The sequence below is a fragment of the Erpetoichthys calabaricus genome, unplaced genomic scaffold, assembly GCF_900747795.2.
Source record: "Erpetoichthys calabaricus unplaced genomic scaffold, fErpCal1.3, whole genome shotgun sequence".
NCBI lineage: Eukaryota > Metazoa > Chordata > Cladistia > Polypteriformes > Polypteridae > Erpetoichthys > Erpetoichthys calabaricus.
In genome coordinates, this window is record NW_026261604.1 from 21695 (window position 1) to 29343 (window position 7649).

A 7649-nucleotide genomic window follows, 5' to 3' on the forward strand; every position below is an offset into this window, starting at 1 on the left:
TGTTCCATCCAATGTAAAGAATTTGAAGGGTGCAGATACGGAAGTTAAATCCCACCTGCTAAATGGTGTGTGTTCTATTTTTCTATTTTTCCAGCACCGTTTCTTACCTCTTGGAGGGTTTTCCAAACGGTTTTGGTGGAGGATGAACTCTTCCACCTAACAAACTAATTCACGTTAAGCACTTGAAAGAATTAATTAGAAAACAGCATCTGAAATCAAAGCTGCATGCAAATACAGTATCCACACATTATAGGACCCTATTACGGATAATTTCTTGCACGATTGTACCAATGGCATAAATCTTCAAAAATTCACGTGGTTGGTTGAATTTTCTTTCTCTTCAGGGTTTCCTGTCACGTTCTTCCGAGGCTTCATATCTTTAATTTTTGCTGTGAAATCTTAACTGTCTGAGAAGTCCTAATGTCACATCAATCTTCTTACCTGTTTTTACAAAAGAGTTCTTTATCCACGACTGTGAAACCATTAGCAAGTTGTTCAACAAGAGCTGCTTGTATCCAAGAGAAATAGCATTCCGAAACAAATCGTTTGGGAGTTAGCAGAGTGGCGCAGCGGAAGCGTGCTGGGCAATAACCCAGAGGTCGATTGATCGAAACCATCCTCTGCTATGCCGTCTTGATAGCAGAGTTTCCTTCAGCTAATTTTCACATTTCCTTAGCAGTCATTGCCATTGAATTTTGTAGCAGAAGCAACTGTAGAGAAACCCACTGCATTTTTGAATGTATTACGTGAAAGAAACGCTCCTACATACGCTAAATGGTTCTCTTCTCTTTTTTTACCACTCAGATCTAATTAGAAGCAACAAGAAATGTACAATTCCAGCAAGCCACATTTCGTCCCAGTGGTCTAATGGATAAGGCATTGGCCTTCAAAGCCAGGGATTGTGGGTTCGAGTTTCATCTGGAATGTCTTGGTCGAAACTGCCCTTTCACAGTACATTTAGTTGGAGAACATTTGCCAAAATCCTGGGCAAGTTGGCAGAAAATTCCAATGACATTTTCTTCCTCCCCTATCCCTATCTCTGTTTCTTTTTCCATATGTGTCTCTCAATCTCTAACTCTCTCTTCCAGAAGAAAGAGTATAGACATCTAAGAAAATTACAATGAAAATCTCTGATTTTATGCTGGTCTTTCTCTTATTCTGTTTTCAGCTGTTAAACCTTTACTTGTTCTCTCCAATGGAAGGAATTTGAAGGGTGCAGATACGGAAGTTAAATCCCACCTGCTAAATGGTGTGTGTTCTATTTTTCTATTTTTCCGGCACCGTTTCTTACCTCTTGGAGTGTCTTCCAAACGGTTTTGGTGGAGGATGATCTCTTCCGCCTAACAAACTAATTCACGTTAAGCACTTGAAAGAATTAATTAGAAAACAGCATCTGAAATCAAAGCTGCATGCAAATACAGTATCCACACATTGTAGGACTCTATTACGGATAATTTCTTGCATGATTGTACCAATGGCATAAATCTTCAAAAATTCACGTGGTTGGTTGAATTTTCTTTCTTTTCACGGTTTCCTGTCACTTTCTCCCGAGTCTTCATATCTTTAATTTTTGCTGTGAAATCTTAACTGTCTGAGAAGTCCTAATGTCACATCAATCTTCTTACCTGTTTTTACAAAAGAGTTCTTTATCCACGACTGTGAAACCATTAGCAAGTTGTTCACCAAGAGCTGCTTGTATCCAAGAGAAATAGCATTCTGAAACAAATTGTTTGGGAGTTAGCAGAGTGGCGCAGCGGAAGCGTGCGGGGCCCAGAGGTCGATGGATCGAAACCGTCCTCTGCTATGCCGTCTTGATGGGAGTGTGTCCCTCAGCTAATTTTCGCATTTCCTTAGCAGTCATTGCCACTGAATTTTGTAGCAGAAGCAACTGTAGAGAAACCCACTGCATTGTTGAAAGTATTACAGGAAAGAAACGCTCCTACATGAGCTAAACGGTTCTCTTCTGTTTTTGTTCCACTCAGATCAAATTAGAAGCAACAAGAAATGTGCAATTCCAGCATACCACATTTTGTCCCAGTGGCCTAATGGATAAGGCATTGGCCTCCTAAGCCAGGGATTGTGGGTTCGAGTCCCATCTGGGATGTCTTGGTCCAAACTGCCCTTTCACAGTACGTTTACTTTGAGGACATTTGCCAAAATCCTGGGCAAGTTGGCAGCAAATTCCAATGACATTTTCTTCCTCCCCTATCCCTATCTCTGTTTCTTTTTCCATGTGTGTCTCTCAATCTCTAACTCTCTCTTCCAGAAGAAAGAGTATAGACATCTAACAAAATTACAATGAAAATCTCTGATTTTATGCCGGTTTCCTCTATTCCTCCTTCTTCTTTCTCTTATTCTGTTTTCAGTTGTTAAAGTGTTACTTGTTCCATCCAATGAAAGGAATTTGAAGGGTGCAGATACGGAAGTTAAATCCCACCTGCCTAATGGTGTGTGTTGTATTTTTCTATTTTTCCGGCACCGTTTCTTACCTCTTAGAGGGTCTTCCAAAGTGTTTTGGTGGAGGATGAACTCTTCCGCCTAACTAGCTAATTAACGTTAAGCACTTGAAAGAATTAATTAGAAAACAGCATCTGAAATCAAAGCTGCATGCAAATACAGTATCCACACATTGTAGGACCCTATTACAGATAATTTCTTGCACGATTGTACCAATGGCATAAATCTTCAAAAATTCACGTGGTTGGTTGAATTTTTTTTGTCTTCACGGTTTCCTGTCACGTTCTCCCGAGGCTTCATATCTTTAATTTTTGCTATAAAATCTTAACTGTCTGAGAAGTCGTAATGTCACATCAATCTTCTTACCTGTTTTTACAAAAGAGTTCTTTTTCCACGACTGTGAAACCATTAGCAAGTTGTTCACCAAGAGCTGTTTGTATCCAAGAGAAAAAGCATTCTGAAACAAATTGTTTGGTTTCTTTCTTGTCGATAGTTTCACTGGAGCTTGTTCTGTTCTTACAAATGGGATGGTGTTTGTGAATCTGGTGATCGGAGGAGGGAGGGCATTGGTGGTGGATCTTCGTTCTTCCAGGTTAATCGCCAGTTATTGTAGAACCTGGTTATTCCTGCAGGTGTATCAACTTTGGGACAGACTGGTTTTACAGCCGGTGAAGATGTTCTTTAACATTGTTGGGGTTTGGCTGAGAGAAGATGATGGATATTCTCCAACCCACTGATACTGTAGGTTCATGGCTGTGGGAAGAATATCATAGTTGACTTTGATGATGAAGCTGATTTGGCTTCCTTCCATCTCCCACAGATCCTTCCAGGTGAGCTTACAATGCTCCAGATTTACCCTGCTAGTCCACAGCGGGAAATGTAATGGAGCATACCAAATAAACTTCCAGATACTATAGCTCAACTAGACTTTAAATAGAAAAAAAGAGTGGAGAAATGTTCATTCTGTACAATGTATTGCAAACTTTACGGCAGACCAAACTGTGTTACCAAACTAGTTGCCTGTAGATTTTGTAAAATATACTGAACTGTTACTATGAGAATTCTGCACTTGCTATTGTTATACTAAATTTAAACAATCACTTTTCCTGCAGAGGTGATAGTTGGTTTGGGAATAGTTCCCTGTTGAGCAGTAATAACAGGAAGGTGAGCCCTGGATGTAGAAAATCCAAGCGATTTCATTGTGAATAAATATTTTTTTCATCTTTAGCCATGGCTAAACATACATTGACAGTAGCTGAATATACTGTAAATCAAAGGTGATTGGAGTGCCAATTCAACCACCAACCCCCAAGTTTTCCGTGTAAGTTGGAGGACCTTCTTGCAGAGCTGGATGCATATTAACTTCTATGAATTTTTGGTCTAACATTAGCACCATAGTCCCCACATTTTTATGGAATAATGAAGACACTCTATTAAATACAAAATGTTAAACCATACCATCTCAGATGGAAGTATATCCCTGCTGTTGTGGTAAGGCAATACAAACAAGGTGAAAGTGTGTGAGGCCTTCTGAAAGTTACACAAAACACACTAGCACCTTCACTAACCAGCTCAGATGTAAATTCATAAGCAAACTGCACCCTGAAAACACCTAAAAAGGCAGACCAGGCTTTAAAAGTTCAAAAATGTACAAAAACATGACTTACAAATGAGAGGAACCATTAAACCTCAGGCTTGGTAAGACAAGTCTAATTAAGTCTTTAGACTTATTATAAGAAAGCAAAAAATTAGAAAAAAGGGCAAAAATAATTTTGCATAAAAGACAATCCAAGGTGAGCAAGTCCCAATACAAAGTCCAAATGTGGTAATTCAATAACAGAGGTGAAGAATCCAATAAACCAGAAATCAAAAGAAAAATAATACTTACAATAATACCTCCAACAAACTCAATGATCCACTTAAGTATCCACTCTCACCCTTTTAATATAAATACTGAGGGTTTTCCTTGAGCAGTGATCCTGGTAGGTTTCCATCCACAAAGCACAAGGAATGAAAGAACACTTAAAGATAATATATAAATACTAACCTATAAACAATCCTAACAGGAATTACACAAATACATGAAAAATAAAAATCCAAAGAGAACAAAAACAACAATATAAAGGAAAATGCACATGAGCCATAGCTATTACATAAAACCTGCGTGTCTTTGAGCTGTATCTCAAGGCCTTTATGCTAAGGCCTGCCCAGTTCTGGTGGGATTCATATATGTTCTGATATGGATTCATATCAGTTATATCTCCATCCACCTCGATTTCATAGGTTAGTATCTTCCAAACATACACATCAGATCTAGAAATCCATCATCAGAACACACCCAATTTAAATGTGTTCATTATCTTTACTCTACACCATGCAGGTGATGGTGAATGAGTCTAAATGATTCTAAATCCTAGCCACCCTGTCACCTTTGCTCAGTCCACAAGGAACTTATTTGTATGTTTTTGTAAATGTTTTAAACTTTTGTTTTCCTATACCTACATTCTTCTGTAAAATTACCACTTGAGGCTAATATTACACCTTCACCCATGACCTATTTTGAAAAAAAGGCTCTTAGCCTTGAGGACAGTAGCTGCTACATTGATTCTTATTTCCTGATGGAAACCACTGATTTGGTTTCCTTTAGCATCCTGAAAGCAAATATGATCACACTTCTTCATTTAGAGATATTAGTTGTAAAGATAAATAATGCTTGTAAGAGCCAGTTTTAGAAAGTTAAAATTTTGAGTTAAACTCATATTAATGTTTGCTTTATTTGAATAGAACATAATTTCTTCTATAGTCATAGACAATGGTATAGTCTTTTTTCCCCCTATAAGTTAGTAAGAGAATCTTCTTGCTATAATTGAGAAACAGTGTGATATTAAGTTTAGTTGTGTTTAGAACAGGTCCCAGTAAAGAGGGATTTGATAAATCCATTTTAAGTTTAGAAATGGGATAAGCATACAGTTTTCTGACCTTTTTGAAATGGTTCAGAAATTATAAGTGACTAGTAATGATTTAAGATGTAACAAGATTAAGCTTAGAACTAAATTTTTCTTATTATAATTTTTTTTATTTTTTTTGATATTTTAATTTTTCTTTCTTTATTTTTGTGTGAACTGTTTTACTTTTAAAATTTAACTAAACTTTTAAAAACGAAGATATTTTGTCTGTGGAATCATTTCTGCGCGTCAGGCCTTTGCTGAATCCCATTTTTTGAGTTTGAGCTGCAGAACTTTAGAAACTTTGGGAAAACGCAGCTACAATGCTTCCTCCCTTACTATTTCAAAATGGAAAAAAAGAGAGTCCCATCTAGACATAAGTAACACTCGCTGATTTTATTCTTAAACAGATTAAAGGCAACAACCATCTTATCTGTTCTTTTTATGATGTATTGTTTAATTCAGTTAACACCACTTAAGTTATGTTTTCCCCTTTTTTTCTGGTGGAAACTCAGCTCACATACTTGGGAAGGGTGTCAAGATGAATCTTAATTGCTGATTGTTTGTTATCACATCCGGGGTGAAGGCTCCCTTTTGTAGTAATTTCTCTCTTTTGATACATTGATCGTATTCTTGTCTGCCCTTACAAATAAAAATAAAAAAAAAAACAATATTCTATATAAGGATGCATTATTAATTTCCTAAAGATAAATCAGTGCTTTTCTTCTGTATCATCATGAAGATATGCCTATTAAGTGTGAAATTATTTTATATTGGGATATTAATATTTCCAATCAAGCTCCACTCTTTCGAGGATTGTGTGGTTTGAAGTTCAAACGGAATATTGTTTTTTCAAAGGAGTTAAAGTTATTGCAGGAAAAGTGGATGAAGTGTATGGCGCTCTCATGGGACTATATTAAATAATGAAAGAAATTTTTTTTTAATTTCTTTTCTTTCCTACTGAGGTAGATAAATTATTGAACGCCCCTAAGTGGCAGAGTTCACAAACTTGAGAGATAATAGTGCAACCCACAAGCACCCTAAAACAGCCCCGGAACCCCACATTCACCTCACTACCTACATGCAGTACTTACAATTTATTTAGTGCAACACAGGAAAGTCAGTATCAAGCCTCTCTTAAACTACTTAGATTCTACTTCTCCTAACAATAAACTGTGAAACACTTAGAGAGTACATGAAAAGTATATTATAAAAAGAGAAAAATAAAGAACAATCAGATATGCACACTATATATCACATAAATCCCAACTTCAGGCATGCTTGCTTCCTCCCATAAATCCCCTACAACATGCAATAAATATTACATAGAGAAGAAGACAAAAAAGTTATAGAATGATAGAATTACTTTCCATATTGTTACTGTTTTATGAAGAAAATCACTCTACGAAAAGACTGAGGTTGAATTGGAAAGGAAGATAATAGTCCAGCTAATTCCAAGATACACAAGACAGTGGAAGAGATGCTGGCGCAAGCATATTGCAGCTGCTTCTCATAGTTAACAAAACTTTTCGTTAAAATTTGCATTAAATTGGCACTTCCTTACACTTCTTTGACTTTTTTATTGTAAGTATAGTTCATGGAGGCACCTGACTGTACTGTTCTGATTTGGATTTAATTTTATAGATTTTATGGACTTTGCCTTGACTGGGTTTGCAGCCTAGGGGACAACTAAATCTTTCTGTGGTTCATGGGACTTGTCTAATGAAGAATTCTTTACACCGTGGCAATCTAGGAGCCAAGGATGGTCTGTCTTCTTGACTATAATGGATATACTGGATTGCTCTTGATTCCTTCTATACATGCTTGATGATTGAGAAATGATCTGATTTTATACCCACCTGGCTTGTGGCTCTGGGGTAATCATGCCTGTAATGCCCAGTGTTAAATGCATGTGGCTGTATATTGGAACCTCTGAATTCTGGTATCTTCATGTGCATCTTGTAATATCTCCTACTATGCTTCTTCTACTGCTTGATATCACCACTCATCTACACCACCCCACCCTGCCCATCTCACCTTCTCCACTGTGCTGTGCTGCTTCTCTGGTAATATCAGATAAGTATTGCTCTGTACTGTGCTAAATACTCTTGTGACAAACTCCTTATATTAAACAGCTTGTCCAGAACAAATGGTCCAACTGGAATGTCCAAAAAGACACTGGCATTGTGTGACACCCAAAATATTTACATCGCGGATCGTGTTGTTCACTACTGCCGGGCTGCGAAT

General features: G+C 37.2%; 1 non-coding gene across 1 annotated transcript; it reads left to right on the forward strand.

Annotated features, from left to right (window-relative positions):
• The first annotated feature begins 2031 nt into the window (after positions 1–2031).
• On the forward strand, positions 2032–2104 carry trnar-ccu (transfer RNA arginine (anticodon CCU)). The gene has a single exon. It is a non-coding gene; the product is annotated as a tRNA-Arg (tRNA).
• The last annotated feature ends 5545 nt before the right edge of the window (positions 2105–7649 follow it).